This window comes from Neofelis nebulosa, chromosome 4, assembly GCF_028018385.1.
Source record: "Neofelis nebulosa isolate mNeoNeb1 chromosome 4, mNeoNeb1.pri, whole genome shotgun sequence".
NCBI classification, from domain to species: Eukaryota; Metazoa; Chordata; class Mammalia; order Carnivora; family Felidae; genus Neofelis; species Neofelis nebulosa.
The window spans coordinates 147,137,537-147,156,052 of NC_080785.1; the positions used below are offsets into that span (position 1 = coordinate 147,137,537).

The 18,516-nt window shown below is 45.1% G+C and overlaps 1 protein-coding gene across 5 annotated transcripts in view; it reads right to left on the bottom strand.

The window, feature by feature from the left end:
* Positions 1 to 18,516, bottom strand: part of CACNA2D3 (calcium voltage-gated channel auxiliary subunit alpha2delta 3) — an 860,192-nt gene that overhangs the window by 403,321 nt on the left and 438,355 nt on the right. The window lies entirely within an intron of this gene.

The following is an 18,516-nucleotide window of genomic DNA, read 5'->3' on the forward strand; positions in this document are numbered from 1 at the left end:
AAATAAATAAACATTAAAAAAATTTAAAAAGAGAATGCTTCCTTAGGACCCCATGCTGCACCCCATGCTCAGATATACCTTTCACTTAGCACTCCAGGTATGTAACTGCCTAGTTAGATTCTGCCCCCACTCGAGACAATGATGTTCTGAGACCAGGCATGTCTTGTGGCCTACTCAATCTCCCATGACGACCACATATCTGATACACAAAAGGTGCTCAAACCATCTCCAAAGAGCAAGGATAAAGACTGGGTCATGAGGTAAGAATTGTGATTACGGCAAGAGAGACACAGGCTAGAAATCAGAAGAGATTCAAGGAATTCACAAAAAGGGACCAAGCCTCTTCATAAACATCCCTAAGTCCCATCTGGCTATGTTGTATCGACAGAAACCCAGCATCAGCTGGAGAGGAAAGGGGGCAGAAGGAAGCAAGCCTGGAGCCCATTATGTTTCTGCTTCTCAACAAAGAGGCAAGAGCAGGTCCAGGCACGTGCTCAGGGCCACATGAGCTTGTGGCATGTCCGCTGACCCAAAGCCCGTGTCCACAGTGCCATAGCTGCCTGGCATTATTTTCCAGTTGGCCTATTCCAAAACCACTTCTGTTCTACCGAAATGAATTGGGCCGTACCCAAAGGCATCCACACCCTCGTCTGCTAAAGAAACTGGATGGAAGAGTCACCCGGGAGGGAGAGGGGCAGGAAGGGCGTGCTCACGGAAAATGTTTGCTGGTGATTTCCTGGCTGAGGAATGGCTTTCTTTCTCTTCCATGCCCTGGGACCCTTCAATGCCCCAAGAATTCCATCAGCATTCAGATAGTGACACCAGCTCGTGATGTGTCTGCCCGAGAACCCAAAAACTGATCACAGAATAAGAATAGATCATAGAGACCGATCTTAGGACACGCTGATGGTATAAGATGCTATTCTCCCTAGGCCCCCACAGGAGGCATCAGGGGCCACTGGTCATGCGAGTGGCTGCAGATTTGCTGGAAAACTGGACTGGGAAGTTTTGGTGGGCTCCTCACGGTGGTTCAGCTTTAATGGCACCCAGACCTAACACAAATCAAGGCTGGATTTGAAGTTGGCTGCTCACCCTAGATATATATTCACATAACCCATAAGACCCCTGCCCAGGTCCATCCTTTCCTCACAGCAATCATACTCTCATGCTCACCAGAGCATGGAGTCATGGAAACCTGCTTCATAATAGGTCCTTAGCAAATAACATGTAACTGCATCCTCACAACAACCCTGTAAGGTTCCATCAACCCACTTTGCAGATGGGAAGAGTGAGGCTCAGCACCAAATTCACACACCTCCTAGCTGCCTGGCCCAGGTTCTACCCAGGTCTGCTTCACCCATTCTAATGCCTCCTTCTCTCTGCTATACATTTGCTACTTTTATATATATACACATATGTATACATATGTATATATGCCAGGTACTGGCCATGAGCTCTTAATCTCTACACCTGCGCTACAGGTGAGTCTACAGGTAACCATCAAGTGGCTTGGGTGTTGGGGGAGAGGAATGCTGAGGGCCATGGACCCAGACAAACCACAGGGCCAGGAACCAAGACTTGTGCTTCTCTGTTCTTCCTGCTGGATGCCCAACGCCCAGCAGGATGCCAAGCACATGGCATGTCCTTCACAAGCACTGACTGTACAAATCCAGACAGTTAACTGAATCTGAGGAAGCCCAGGTGTCCCTGGCTCCAGGTGAGCAAGAAGGGATCAAAACAGATCAGTCTGCCTTCTCCAAGAATAGCCGCCTATGGAAACCTGACTCGTAGGCGACTAATGTCCACCAGGAAGGACTTAGGCTCAGCAGGCATCACCCAGGGTGGTCCCCACACACCCTACAGGATGCAGAGCATCATGACATGCCCATCACGCAGCTTGTAGAGAGGCTGGGCTTTAACCTGCCCTGGGTTCACATTGCTGTGGTTAGACCTTGCCTTCACAAGTTCATTCTATTCATCTGATGTCATTTCTGTCAACTGCATTTCATTGTGCTCGGCCACACAAGTTTATGCAGCATTGTTTTTTTTTTTTAATAACATAGCAACCCCGTTTAATTTTTCTTTAATCAATGTGCAACTGAATGTCATGTGCAGGAAGATTGCTTCCGACAATGGTTGCTTTTATTGTCGGACACTTAGAGTAAAATGCAATAACATGTCACGGGATTCCCCTCAACCCAACTTTATAACAAGGTCCGTTCTGATTTTCTTTCTTTTTGGTACAAATCTGGTCCTTATATTACATGGAAAAAATATGTCCCCAGGTTAAGGGTTTCCAAACGACATCACAGATAAAGGACTCTCTCTTTGTGTCTTTCCCTCTCGTGTCCCTCATGTCTGGACTCCGTTTTCTCCTGTTGTATACCTGGACCAAATCTGCTTCATCATCCTGGTCTTCCAATCTTCATTTAATCCTTGGCCCACCTGTCATTCTACACAAAACTGAGGCCTTGCCTTCCAGGGAACTATCTCCAGTGATGTGACTCCACTAAGAGCTACTATGGCAGTCAAGAGCTATACGTAGCCATCTACATTAAATTTAAATAAAATTACCTAAAAATAAAAACTCAGTTGCTTGGGGTACCTAGGTGGCTCAGACGGTTAAGCGTCTGACTCTTGATTTTAGCTCACGTCATGATCTCACCATTGTAAGATCAAGTCCTGTGGTGGGGCTCCTCACTGAGCATGGAGCCTGCTTAAGATTCTTTCTCTCCTTCTGCCCCTCCCCTGCTCTCTCTCTCTCTCTCTCTCTCCCCTCCATAAAAACAAAAAAACAAACAAAACTCCATTGCTCAGTCCCACCAGTCTCATTTCAAGTGCTCAACAGCCCCATGTGGCTAGTGGCTACTGCATTGGATAGTGATGATCAAAGAACATTTCCATCATTGCATAAAGTTCTACTGGACAGCACTCATCTGGAGACATTTGGGCAAGACTGGTTCTTTCTCCTCACCAAGCCACTGATCAAGAGTGAGTCAGAGGAAACTAAGGCTTATACCCACTGGATATGGGTGGTTTTTGCCTGTTCAACATCCATTCCCCTTCTTCCGATTTTCCTTCTCCACTAGTGCCTCATGTCATTTGGGTGAGGTTAACATCTCTCTTCCTCCTTTCCAGATCAAAGGGTAAACCCATTTATCAGGCTTGACCAATTTGTGAATTCCATCCTGAATTCCATGAGGCACCATCAGGCATGGGCATATGACCCAATCCCTGGGCCTCTACTGAAATGTGGGGAAGAAAACTCTCTCCACTGAGACTACTGAGAGGTAGGGAAGAAGGCTGGGCTGCCAGCAGCCATCAAGCCTCTGGGGAGGAAGAGCTCACCTGAATAAAGGTAAAGCCAATGAGAAAAGAGCCCATAATGGAGGAAACAAGGCAGAATCATGTGGCTTGGGTTCCTAGAACCAGGAATGCCTAGCTTTTTCAGGTAAGTGAGCCAATAAATGTGGTCCTTTGCCTGACCAGATCTAGCTGGATTTGGGCCGCTTAACTGAAAGGAAAGGACCTTAATGACCACAACCATCACAATGACTCTGGCTGGGACAATGCTTCCAAAGCCCTGCCCTTGGATTACAATGATCCCCTTCACTTCCTCTGTCCCCAGCCTCCCGTTTTTAATCACTGGCATTACACTACACGATTTACCTATGTCCTGTGAGTACTCCTGCCAGACAGAGTCAGGCACTTCATAGCGCTCTCCTGGTGCACGTGGATTTAATGGCCACTGCTTTCACTACTCAAAACCTGGAGGAATTTGCTAAGGAGGAATCCTACCCACGTGCACTCCAAGGGCAGTGTCTGGAAGGGAAGGAAGGGGCCTGGCCGACTGCTCTGAAGCATCTTCATCAATTCAGATTTTCTTTTCTCTGTCCTCAGCTGTGGTTGCTCTAAGATTCAAAATGTGTCATATTTAATGCAATCACATTATAATCACTGTATATAAGCAATTGGTATATAGAACCCATGGACTCCGGAAGAAAAAAAAACTGAACTGAAATTCAGGAGACTGAGTCCTAGTTCTGGTTGTACTATTTACCAGCTATAAGGCCCTGAAGCAAGTAGCTTTGGCTCTCAGGTCTCAGTTTTGCTCCCTGTGAAATGGGGATGAGAAAAGCCGCTGCATGGTGGGTGGAAGAGTGAGCTCGCACTGGTGCCCCCGAGTAGCAGGCAGAAGCAGGTGGCCTGAATTCCAAGTCCTACACTGCCACTCACCCTCCCTGAACACCTGAGGAAGACATCACCTTTATCTGGGCCTTCGACTCACTCTTTTTTTTTCCTTTTTAATGTTTACTTATTTTTGAGAGAGAGGGAGTGTGTGAGTCGGGGAGGGGCAGAGACAGGGGGGTGATACAGAGGCTCTGAAGTGGTCTCTATCCTGACAGAAAAGAGGCCAATGTGGGGCTCGAACTCATGAACCGTGAGATCATGACCTGAGCCGAAGTCAGACACTTAACCCACTGAGCCACCCCGGCGCCCCCTTCAGCTCACCTCTCACGCAAGGGGTATTGGGCTGACCTCCCCCTGATAATACAGGAAAAAAGTCATCTGAAAGAACAGTGATGACAGAAAAATGTGAGACTATCTCAATTTCACATTCACTAAAATAAATACGTGGAAAAAAAAAAATCCTACAAAGCTTTATACTCCAAATGCCTTCGATGCCAACTTCCTGGTTTGCAGCGCTACCATCTAATGGGCCTTGGAAAACGACTTCTTTTTCCCTGTGAGGGCCAGGTTTGATTACATGGAGAAAGACATGTGGTTGATTTCACCAACACTGAGATCCGAACGCCTTCCAGAGCCAGCTACAGAGAACAGAAGGTTCAAGAGTGCCCGAGCCAGGAAGACATGCCACAACGGCGTGCCAGAAGGTGGCCAGTTTTCGTTATTTTTCTAAATTAAAATAAACAATTTATTGGAAATGGTAACAGTTCCACTTTATTATTAAACTTCAGTGAAGGAGGAGGAGGGTGGCTCTTTATCTTTGCTCCACGCACTCAGGCAGCATATGCTGCTGCTGCCCGGGAAAAGGCCTCGCTTCCAAAGCAATTAGTACAGCTTTATGCCTGGGGAGATAACCAAGAGCCCCACAGCCTCCCTCGCCTGAGTGCCAGCAGGCCCAGCAGGGCTGCTTATCTCCGTGAAACAGTCACAACATCCAGGCCAGCAGAGGGTCCTGGAGCAATAATCCTCTCCCTCCACCAGCATTTGATTTAGTTGAATCAATACTATAGTGCTCTCTGTGATACAGCAATCATGTTTTTCCTGTCTACATAATTATAACGAATGCTTGAGTCCTCCCAATTAAAAGCAGGGGACTGATATGACAAATGGACATGAGGAGACAAAACCATCCCCCATCCACAGAGCTGGGGGTCCGGGCTAGGGGGACTTAGGGGGAAGGCTAACAGCCACCAATCCACGATGCCCATCAAAGTCACTGGCATTCAGCAGACCTGAATTATATACCCACTAGGTGTGGAGGAGGTCACTGCAGCACCCCCGCCATAGCTTTGAAATTGCCTCACCCAAGTCCTCCAATGGCAGCCAACATTGGCCCAATGACAACCGTATGCTGGGCACCAGGTGTTTTGCATGCATTATTTCGCCTGATCCCCCTAATGACTCTATCAGGTTCCTGTTGTACATATCAGCAAATGGAGTCCCAAAAAGTGAAATGTTTGCCCAGGATAGCAGAGCAAGTGTGAGGAAAGGGAGCCTCAAAATGTGAAGCCCCATACCCGAAACCCTGTGCAACACAACCCCTCCCAACACTGAGAGCTCAGCTCCCTACATCTCTGACAAAGTACAGTCCTCAGGGGTGGACAGAGTCTATAGGGTCATGTGCAAAGCCACGATCCCATTCAGGGCTGGCTTCATGGGCATGTGACCTAGGCAGCCACACAGGGCCCCCTGCTTGGTTTAATGCTTTGCCATCACTGTCTTGAAATTCTTAATAATTTTACTTTTGAATTTGAGACTTGTAAATGAAATCCCATGGACTAAGAGCATGCGTGTGAACAGAGCAGGTATAGGAAGCATGTGCGTGTCCGCTGTTCCTCGCTGCCCATCCACACCTAGCATCCATAATGACCGGGGGCCCAGAATCCTGGGGGACAGCTATAGTGCAGGCCTTTATCAAACATGCTTGACTTTATTAGGTCACTTAGCACAGTGCTGTCAGGTAGCTTAGGGTACATGTTTATTGACAAACTAAAATTAAGAAGCTAAAAGTGAAGGTACCCTGTACAGGGTCTTCCACTGTCAGTTTTAGCAGTAATAGACATGGTACCCCTTGCCTTCTAAAATAGGGACAGAGCTCATGTCAGTCAAGTCAGCCTGAACAGACAAGCAAAGACTGTTGCATTCTTTTTTTTTTTAATTTTTTTTTTAACATTTATTTATTTTTGAGACAGAGAGAGAGCATGAGCAGGGGAGGGTCAGAGAGAGAGGGAGACACAGAATCCGAAACAGGCTCCAGGCTCTGAGCTGTCAGCCCAGAGCCCGATGCGGGGCTCGAACTCACGGACCTTGAGATCATGACCTGAGCCGAAGTCGGACGCCCAACCGACTGAGCCACCCAGGCACCCCAAGACTGTTGCATTCTGATGTCAGACTTCTCATTGACATCTCTGTGGTCCACTGCCACTGAGCTCTGAGCGCAAACCACAGAAGCCTGTTGGTCAGAGACCCAGAGACACCTGACTTCTGACCTGACTAGGATACTAGACCACATGATTTAGTATAAATATGGACTCTTCATCCTAATATAATTCCTCCTGACAACACCCTTTCAACTCCATCCCTGAGATGATCTTCCCAGGCTCCAGCTGAGGCTGAGAAATCCCGTGGCTGAATTACGACTGCATCTTTTGGGCACCCACACATCAGGGACCTAGGGCAGTGCCCACACAATACAGTTTACAGGAAAGGCACACGTCCCGTGGCATTGCTACCTCAAAGCCCAGGCTCCAGTGAATCAGACTGTCATTTGATTCCAGCAGGGAAAGTAGACAGTGACATGGTGTTTCTCAAACATGAAAACAGAATGGCCCAAGAGGCTCGTGGTATTAAAGAGCAGGCCCAGATGTTTGCAATTTGGGGGAGAAAGTACAGATACTGAGAGAACCTTGTCTGAGCTGGTCCCGGTTTCTCCTTAACGTTGTCTATAACAAATTGAAGTGTCTGAAGATAGCAGCTGTTCAATGCTAATGCCGAATTGGAGACAAGATAGATCTCCTGGACGTGAACAATGAACAGCATTTCAACATCATTTTGAGGGCAACAGCAGTATGTGTGCCAGGTGAGATGGTGGTGACGAGCCCAGAATTGGTGACTCTCTACAATCAGAAAACACCTGAGATGGAACAGGGGCCTGGAGCAAAGCCATCAGAGGCAAGGCTGTGTCCAGGACCACTCACTGCTGTACTGTGTCAGTTCACTGTCCTCTTTGTTAGGGTTCGAGGGAAACTGCTCAGGGCACCCCTGAGAGACTGAAGAAAGCCACAGCCCAAATGCTACTTGGACAGAAATATCTGCTTTGTGTCTCCATGCAGTACAATGGTGTGTGTATAAACAGCAGGCCTCACTCTTCGTATCTTCTGACATTTCTAAAGGTCCAAGTTCATCCTCTATAAACTTTATGAAAACTTTGATTTGATTCAGCTTTGCTTCTTGGGGGAAGAATGCTTGCATCAGTTTCAGTGTGCGAGAGCAGACAGAAGTCACAGTTCCAGTTAATTCCAAACATGGTGCCAAGCTCCGTGGAAGCTTTGACTCTGAAGAGATGTGTATTTATAGTCAGCATCTAGGGAGAATGGAATGCAGATGTGGCCCCAGGGATGCCGAGGGCTCATCTTCAGCAATCCGTCCCCTCCCTGTCAGGCTGACAGTCCCGTGCACACGGATGCAAAGTCACAGCGCAGAGTGGAAGCCGGTAGATGCCGAGAACACACATCTGGGGTCACTGTGCAGGGGATGGTGATGGATGTGCTCTGACCCACCCCAAGCTCGCCCGTTCAGCGATAGCAACATTCATTTCTGGAAGAGCCTGGCAACGACAATGTGACCCCATGATACAACTACATGAGAACTTTTTCTGTAGAATCATTTGGAAGATTTCCATAGTTTTGTAAAACTTGTACGCAATTAAAGTGTATTTGTTTCAATGATCTCTGTAATTTGCCAAATTAATTACATATGGATATCAAACTTGTCTGATGGAAATCTGTGAATAAGCAAATACCCTGTATAGCATTGTGACATATTTTTTTAGGGATGTATCAACATTTGACCAGTCAGTCCCCTGCTGATGAAAATTTAGTTTTTCAGGGTCTTACTGTTTCAGACGTTACTATAGTAAATATCCAGTACACATACCATAGTGACACAATGCGTATGTATATAGTAATAGCAGTATAACAACTCACAGAAAGGAAGTTATTAGGTCAATAATTTCTTCATTTATACCATGCAGGGTTACAACGAGAATTTAATGAGATAATCAGACAGAGTGCTTAATCCAGTCCAGCATATATACTAAGCAGTCAGTAAAGGTTAGGTTTTCCTAGTAGGGCACCGATGGCATTGTATTTTGAGGCTATGAAAGTATTTAAATCAAATTCTAAAAACAAAAACAAAGCTCCCCTACAAGTATGCCTACAAGTGTGCAAAAGGAAAGTCATTGGCTCCTATCAGGGGAGGACCAGGAGCAAGGACTCAATGATGTACTCCAGGCTGGGTTCCTCTGTGTCTATCTCCCAGAACCACTGGGCTTCGTTCTGCCAGGTGGCTCTCAACCACACAGCTGTCTACATCACTGGTGTCACACTTTCCTGGCTCAGTCTGCCCAGTGGCCAGAGCTAAGGGTGCCAGATAAAAACAGAATGCCCATGGGGCGCCTGGGTGGCGCAGTCGGTTAAGCGTCCGACTTCAGCTCAGGTCACGATCTCGCGGTCCGTGAGTTCGAGCCCCGCGTCAGGCTCTGGGCTGATGGCTCGGAGCCTGGAGCCTGTTTCCGATTCTGTGTCTCCCTCTCTCTCTGCCCCTCCCCCATTCATGCTCTGTCTCTCTCTGTCCCAAAAATAAATAAAAATAAATAAATAAATAAAATTAAAAAAAAAAAAAACAGAATGCCCAATCAACTTGGAATTTCAGAGAAGCAACAAATAATATGCTAGAAATGTATCTAATGTTTATCTGCAATTCAAAGTTAAGTGGGTTCCCTGTTTATCTGTTTTGCTAAATCTGGCACCATGACACCAGACCGATTTCCACAATATTTTTTAGCAGAAAAGTCCCCGGAAACACACTGATTAGCCCAGCTTAGGTTATGTGTCTGGGGCTGAGCCAATCAGGTGGCCAGAAAATGGGACCATTGACTTACCCAGGTCTGGATCATGCTCCCATTTCTGAACTTGAGGTTGTAGTAGCAAGAGCTGGGGAAAGTCCTACTTAAACTTCACCAAATGGGTTTGGTAAAGACGGAGGGATTTCACTGATAGGAGGGAGGAGGGGGTGCTGGACAGATAAGAACTGCAGCACAGTGAATGTATAATCAGCTGTGGGAGAGGTGCAGCCCTTCACTGGCTTAGGCCACATTCTCAACGTACTGACACAGCCAGGAAAGCAAAGACGTGTCCACACACGCACACGCATGCACACGCGCGCGCGCACACACACAGTTTCCACGGTGAGCAAGGTCTTTACTCTGCAGCATATTGACAGGAAACACATGTAAAGAGGAGATAAGAAACAAATGGTAGCTTTTCCAGAGAAAATCACAATAAGCCTCTAAAATGTTAAAGGGTTTCTAGAAAAAAGGTGGTCCTGCGAATGGTCCTGCAAATATCTCAGCAGAAAGAATGTCTGAGATAGAAGCAAAGATGTTACTGCTGATAACTAGTATTTATTGCGTGCTTTCCACACACCAGCCTTGGCTTGAGCACACACACGAGTAGTGTGTCCTTCAAGCCTCATGGCAACCCCCACGAGATACTGCATTCTCATTGCTCCCTTTTTATAAATGGAGAAACAGATTCAGATGGTTCACATCACTTGACAAGATCTCACAGCTAATAAATACAAGGGCTGAAATTTAAATCTAAGCATTCTGTCTTTAAAATATATATTTCCTCCCATCCCCCCAAAAACTTATTACAGAAATTTTTAATTGTCAACTCATGGTGAATATTATTTTATCAGCATCCCACCACCACTTTCCTCTAACTCCCGTATGGCTTCCAAGATGGCCTCCAATGATCCTCCCCTCCTGATATTCACAGCCTCATGGCGGGTGGGGGGGGGGGGTCCTCCAAGGGTTGCTGCTCTGTGATCCAGAGGTGAGCTCTGTGATCAAGAGAATACAGCAGTGATGATATGCCACCTGCAAGATCAGGCTGTAAATGACACCATGGCTTCTGTCATGGTTGCTTTCCCAATCTCTGTTGGATAATTCACTCTAGGCAGGCCAACTGCTTTGATGGAAAGAGGCCTATGGATTGCCCACTGAAACTGAAGCTTCCAACCAACAGCTATAAAAGAACTGAGATCTCTTCCCAACAGCCACATAAATGAGTTTAGAAGTAGATCTTCCATCCTAGTCAAGCCTTCAGATGATCACAGCCCTCAGCCGACACCCTGCACGCAATCTTGTGAGAGACCCTGAGCCACAACCATCCATCCTCCTGCATCCCTGACCCTCAGAAACTGTGTGAGACAATAAATGCTGCTTGTTTTAAGCCGTTAAATTTTGGGGTGATTTGTTCTACAACAACAGATCATCCAGATTATTGTGAAACATCCCAGACATCACATTATCTCAGCTGTGAACATGTCAATATAGGTCTCTGAAAGAAAAGGACTTTTAAAGACAAAAGCCTAATAGTCATCCCACATTGTGCCAATCACAGCCACCATTTGAATTAGGATCCAAATAAAGCCCCCGCATTGTGCCTTGTTGAGGGGTTTCTTAAGTTCTCATGCTAACTCCCTTCCTTATTTCTCTCACAGTTTTTCGTTAAAGGAACCAAGTTGTTTGTCATGAAGAGTGTCTCAGAATCCACATTTCACTGATAACAATTCTCAGGTGTCATTTGACATGTTCCTCTGTCCCCTGTATGTGAACTGGTGGTTACATCTAGAGGCTTGATCAGATTCAGGGCTGACTACTTATGGATGGATGGATATATTTACTTCATTTATGCTACTGTTACTTCCCTCAGACAAATGTCTGGTAGTCTTCTTGTGATGTTGACAGCCATTGATGTTCAATGCCTAGATTAGTTCACTAGAGGTCACGTTTCAATTCTATCAACACTCATCGTTTATTAAAAATTTCCAGAAATTTCTAGAAAGAAAAGGTTCCCTTCCTGCACTTTATTTTTATTTTGAGAGAGAGCAAGCGAGCGAGCTGGGGAGAGGGAGAGGGAGAGGGGCATAGAGATAGAGAGAGAATCTCAAGCAGGCTCCATGCTCAGTGCAGAGCTTCATGTGGAGCTCGATCCCACGACCCTGGGATCATGACCTGAGCCCAAATCAAGATTTGGACACTCAATTGAAGGAGCCACCAGCGCCCCACTTCTTGTACCATTTAGCTGACAGAGGAACCATTTGTAGAGGAATGTTGGATAAATGCTTGCTACTCTTCATTTTTTATTGGTTTCCAAAATAAATATTGGACCAATGGTGACCCTCTTTTTTTGGGTACTATTTTGAACTTGTGGTTTTGCTGCCTCTTATTTTTATTATCAGCATGGATTGTAACATACATCATGTGTTTTGATCTGTTGCTGATTTTTTTAAGGAGAGACTCCCAGTAAATCCATCTCTGGTCAGTGGAAGCTCTTCCCTTTAGGGTTGCAACCAAGTCCTTTCACAAGAGTCGACAGCTTCCTGCTCTCACAATGGGCAATATGTGCCAGGATAGTCTTGTTCATTTTCTGCCCTGAGCTAGAATTGGCCATTTCTTCAAGGAGTCCAATAAAACCCCCTTTGTAACCACTCACACTCCACAGCATCTGTGTTTTCCTTGGGTAACACCCGGGTAATGAGAGGGACGGAGGGACAGAAGAAAAAGCAAAAATGGGCTGACTGAAGAGTCAGAGAAGGAGCAGTCAGGTGAGAAGCTCATGAAGGGCATAGAATGTGGGATGAATCTCACTCCAATAACATGGACAGCCCATGATTAAGAATCCTTGAAATGTCACATACTATACTTGATCAATTAACAAGCAAGAGCAGATCTGGTGTATAGACAGCAATCAGTAAGTAACACCAGTATATGCAAGAGTAACAAAAGCCATCAAGGAAAGGCTTACAGTAGTTTGATGCTACACAGTAGGAGCACTGAGGGAGGGCCCAGAGACAAGTTGACTAGGACATGGGTCATAGGTAGAGAAACAGCATGTGCCAAGATCCTGTGGCAGAACGAAACAGTGCACACTTAAATGATTGTAATAAACTCACTGAGCACAGAGAGGGAAAAGAAGCTTGGGCCTGGAGAGCCAGGAAGGAGCCAGACATGGTAGGAACTTGTAGGCAACATCCAGGACTGTTTTCAATGAATTATTAATTAGAGGCTGTTAAGGATCAGAACTCAGAGCTAAGACAGAATGCCCTAATATGGAACAAGAAGCCTTTCCCAAGGACTCCCAGATCAGTGGCAGGGGGGCCATGAGAGTAAACCAAAACACAGACCTCAAAGAAGAGGTGACAGAGGCCCAGGGCCATTTACACACTGAAAAACAAACTGCAGTAATCCACAGGAAATGGACACATGGATCCTCATCACAGGACGTGAGGTCAACACAGAGCTTTATAGATAACATGCATCTTCATATTCCAGGAAATTTAAGATTCAGTCACTGGCCAGGTGAACAAAATAGCAGAAGAAATCTCTCCAGCAAAGAATTTTAAGACATATGAATAAAGGAACTTTTTAGATTCACTGTCATTGTAAGATTAAATATCCAAGTTGTTGTTTAAATATCCAAGTTCTTTTTCCCAAAGAAAATGCCTCTTTTACAAATGTGCAGTCTACCTGAGAGGTAAAAATGCAAATTAATAAACATGTATCTTATAAGAAACCTGGTGGCTCAAAGTGACAGATCAACAGAATTATCAACTGTGCTAAATTCTACTACTTTGGTCTCTTTCCTGGGGACAGTCTCACAAGGTTCCTTATCTGTATCCACCTGTGCAGATCACCCATGCTGCTCATCTTCATGTCCAGCCACGGAGGCACTGAGGCCACTGCCCGTGTCCACCAGCCACCAAGGATGCGGGGGCCCATCCTCAGCACACAGACGGCTGGTCTGAAGAAGGCAGGGTTGAATCATGTCCTACCTGCTGCTGGCATGCCAGTCACTTCAGCTGGCTCAAAAACGAGTTTCTCCGGGGGCGCCTGGGTGGCTCAGTCGGTTGGGCGTCCGACTTCAGCTCAGGTCATGATCTCACGGTCTGTGAGATCCCCGCATCGGGCTCTGTGCTGACAGCTCAGAGCCTGGAGCCTGCTTTGGATTCTGTGTCTCCCTCTCTCTCTGCCCCTCCCTCACTTGTGCTCTGTCTCTCAAAAATAAATAAATGTTAAAAAAAATTAATAATTAAAAAAAAAACAGGTTCCCCAAACTGAGGGTTGCTGGAGGGGGGTTAGGGGGGGTAGGTATGGGCTAAATGGGTGATGGGTACTAAGGAGGGCACTTGTTGGGATGAGCACCGGGTGTTATATGTCAGTGATGAATCACTAAATTCTATCCCTGAAATTATTATTATACTATATGTCAATTAACTTGGATTTAAATTTTAAAAAAGTAATTAATTAATTAAAAATTAAGAAAAACAAAAAGGTTCTCTCTGGTAATCAGCCAACTGGGTGCCCTCAACCTAATTAGCTGGCCTCACCCCTTCCTGCAGCTGGTTGTCCTCCCTGGTTGTCAGAGCATTTTCTTGGTGCCCTGGAGGTTATGTGCTTCTCCTCCTGGTAGGCAGTAGGTTTGATGAGTTTAATTTAATCTCTACTCACCTCTAATTGAAATTAAAGGGACTCTACGAAGAAAATCATTATTCCCATCAGGTAGTGAAAAAAGCAAAGTATGCTAATCACCTGACATCTGGATACTGCGCTTCACAAATATAATCAAGGCAGGAGCAGAAGGAGGTCCATTATTTGGGGTTCAGGCCCTCTCTGGACCACCCCTGACTTTACCTGCATAAAGTCTATTTGCCATTTTCCTCTGTTGCATCGGGTCCTTCGGCCGCTTCTGATTCCAGGTGAGCTATAATTACAAGTCCCCAGCGCTAGTGATTAATGTGATGGCAATATAGGAGAGGGTCTCCTGGATCAATCTAGAGAGGGCCCCTGTAGTCTGCCAAGGTCAAAGGTGTCCTGGCCAAGAAAGGTTGGCCATTAAAGAAAAGAAGAAATTCTCTTCCAACTGGGAGCTCTTTAACACAAGCCACCTTATCAGCTCTGCAGGTTGTCAGGGTGTGAGCCCTGCTTCACTCCCCGAGGAGAGCAGAGGAAGGGGAAGGAGGCCCGCTGAGAGAGGGATCAGGCTGGCACGATCTCGACAATAGGACAAGACGATGGGGATACCAGCATGCTTTCTTTAAACCTGTCCTTTTAATGTGGGCCTTCAGAGAATGTGCTACACACTAAGAGCAAGTTAATACGATGCCTAATCTTCTAAACAAGATAAAACACAAGCACCCCTCTAACATTATGTGTGCTGAATTCATTTATTTCAAAAAGAAAATGCCACATGACTCAAATAAGGAATTCTGCAATAGGCACTGACTGATTTGATTTGATTTTTGACTCTTCTCCCTCTGCACCCTGCCAAAATCCGAATGTCCTCTTCAGGGTAGCACCATTTATTACATACAACCTTCCCTAAGATGGTAATTCTGGTCCAAGTCTACAAAGATTCTTCTGAGTATTCCAACCCTTTTAGAGAAAAGAATGGATGGCCACATGCCTCGGGCCTCATCCTTCCATGTTTCTAGATTTATGGAAACTTCTTTGAGCACAAGAGCAGGCATACTAAATTAACAAGCTGGCCTCTCTGGTCAGCACGGTAGATGAAATATGACTTCATTGCTGAATGATCTGACTCAAAGGGGCATCCTAAGGATCTTGAGGACAGAGACAAAAGACCACCCAGCTAAGGTGGTGCCAAGAATTTAGAGAGTCATTTAAGAGCTGCTTAAGCAATGATCTTTCAAATAACTTCCTGAAACAGAAATACAGTCTGAGAAGTGGTCAACAATTAATCTTCACAGATGACATGATACTCTATGTAGAAAACCCAAAAGGCTCACATAAAAACTTTGAGAACTGATACATGAATTCAGAAGAGTCGCAGGATATAAAATCAATGCACAGAAATCAGTTGCATTGCTATGCACCAATAATGAAGCAGCAGAGGGGCGCCTGGGTGGCGCAGTCGGTTAAGCGGCCGACTTCAGCCAGGTCACGATCTCGCGGTCCGTGAGTTCGAGCCCCGCGTCGGGCTCTGTGCTGACAGCTCGGAGCCTGGAGCCTGTTTCGGATTCTGTGTCTCCCTCTCTCTCTGCCCCTCCCCCGTTCATGCTTTGTCTCTCTCTGTCCCAAAAATAAATTAAAAAAAAACGTTGAGAAAAAAAAAAAATTTTTAAAAAAATAATGAAGCAGCAGAAAGAGAAATCAAGGACTCGATCCCATTTACAATTGCACCAAAAACCATAAAATAGCTAGAAGTAAACCTAACCAAAGAGGTGAAAAATATATACACTGAAAACTATAGAAAGCTTATGAAAGAAATTGACAAAGACACACACACACAAATGGAAAAACATTCCATGCTCCTGGATAGGAAGAACAAATATTGTTAAAATGTCGATACTACCCAAAGCAATCTACGTATTCAATGCAATCCCTATCAAAATAACATGAGCATTCTTCACAGAGCTAGAACAATCCTACAATTTGTATGGAACCAGAAAAGACACTGAATAGCCGAAGCAATCTTGAAAAAGAAAACCAAAGCAGGAGGCATCACAATCCCACACTTCAATCTATATTACAAAGCTCTAAGCATCAAGACAGTAAGGTGCTGGCATAGAAACGGACACATAGATCAATGAAACAGAATAGAGAACCCAGAAATTGACCCACAAACATATGACCAATTAATCTTTGACAAAGCAGGAAAGAATATCCATTGGAAAAAAGACAGTCTCTTCAGCCAACGGTCTTGGGAAAACTGGACAGCGACATGCAGAAGAATGAACCTGGGCCACTTTCTTACACCACACACAAAAATAAACTCAAAATGGATGAAAGACCTAAATGTAACAGAAAGCCATCAAAATCCTAGAGGAGAGGGGCACCTGGGTGGCTCCGTTCCACTTCAGCTCAGGTCATGATCTCGAGGCTCTTGAGTTCAGCCCTGATGTTCATCATGACGTCAGCTCTGTGCTGACGGCTCAAAGCCTGGAGCCTGCTTCCGATTCTGTGTCTCCCTCTCTCTCTGCCCCTCCCCTACTCACACTCTGTCTCTCTCTCCCTCAAGAATAAATAAACATTAAAAAAAATTTTTTAATCCTAGAGGAGAAAACAGGCAACAACCTCTTTGACCTTGGCCGCAGCAACTTCTTACCTGACATGTCTCCAAAGGCAAGGGAAACAAAACCAAAAATGAACTACTGGGACCTCCTCAAGATAAAAAGCTTCTGCACAGCAAAAGAAACAATCAGCAAAACTAAAGGGCAAGCTATGGAATGGGAGAAGGTATCTGCAAATAACATACCACATAAAGGGTTAGTATCCAAACTCTGTAAGAACTTAACAAACTCAACACCCAAAAAACAGACAATCAAATGAAGAAATGGACAAAAGACATGAATAGACACTTTTCCAAAGAAGAAAACCAGATGGCTAACAGACACATGAAAAAATGCTCAACATTACTCATCATCAGGGAAATACAAATCGAAACCACAATGAGATACTACCTCACACCTGTCAGAATGGTTAAAATTAACAACTCAGGCCAACAACGGGTGTTGGCAAGGATGCAGAGAAACAGGAACCCTTTTACACTGCTGTTGGGAATGCAAACTGGTTCAATCACTCTGGAAAACAGTATGGAGGTTCCTCAAAAAATTAAAAATAGAACTCGCCTATGACTCAGCAATTGCACTACTAGGTATCTGTCTAAGAGATACAGGGATGCTGTTATCAAGGGACACATTCACCCCCATGTTTATAGCAGCACTATCAACAATAGCCAAAGTATGGAAAGAGCCCAAATGTGCATCGACTGATGAAAGGATAAAGAAGATGTGGTTTATATATACAATGAAGTATTACTCGGAGATCAGAGAATGAAATCTTGCCATTTCCAACAACAGGGATAGAACTAGAGGGTATTATGCTAACAGAAATTAGTCAGAGAAAGTCAAGTACCATATCATTTCCCTCAGGTGGAATTTAAGATACAAAACAGATGAACATAAGGGAAGGGAAGCAAAAATAATATAAAAACAGAGAGGAAGAAAAACCATAAGAGACTTAAATACAGAGAACAAATGGAGGGTTGCTGGCAGGGTGTTGGGTGGGGGGAAGGGCTAAATGGGTGATGGGCATTAAGGGACACTTGTTGGAATGAGCACTGGGTGTTATATGTAAGTGATGAATCACTAAATTCTATTCCTGAAATCATTATTATACTATGTGTTTACTAACTTGGATTTAAATTTTTTTAAAAAATTCATGTGACTCTAGGGTGCCTGGGTGGCTCAGTGGGATAAGTGACTGACTCTTGGTTTTGGCTCAGCTTGCGATCTCAAGGGTTCATGAGATCAAGTCCCAAGTTGGTCTCTGCAATGACAACGCAGAGCCTGCCTGGGATTCTCTCTCTTCCTCTCTCTCTGCTCCTCCCCTGCTCATGTACTCTCTTTCTCTCCCTCTCAAAATAAATAAACTTAAAAAAAAAAAAAGAAAGAAATATCATGTGACTCAAAATCCCAGCTCAGCTCCATGTAACTCCCACACATGAAATGCCATGCACAGAGCACAATTTTAATGTATTTAATCCAGTCTGGCTGTGTCCATACTTTGCCCTGGCCCATAGTGCCTTGGAGAGAAAGCTTTCAAAGTTATTGCCACAGGAGGCTTGGCCGAGGCACAGGATCAGACTCCCAGATGCATCCCTCACCTACACATTCTTCCCTGTGCTCTGGGATGAGACTGGGCCATCCCACGCATCATGACCACATACTTGCAAAGTATAGCAACACACTTTTGGGGGAAGGAGAAACCGTGAAAAGTAGATATCAGAGGTGTTTGAAAAGAAGATCCACATGTAGGCCCTGAAAAACTCTGGAACATAGAAGACAGACAGTCACATCTAGTGTCTCAAATGCAGCAGTTTTCAAACAAGCCTGTGTTAAAGTCTATCACACAAGCCCCCACTGGATCAGAATCTTGAGTTGGGCAGGGGATGGAAACAG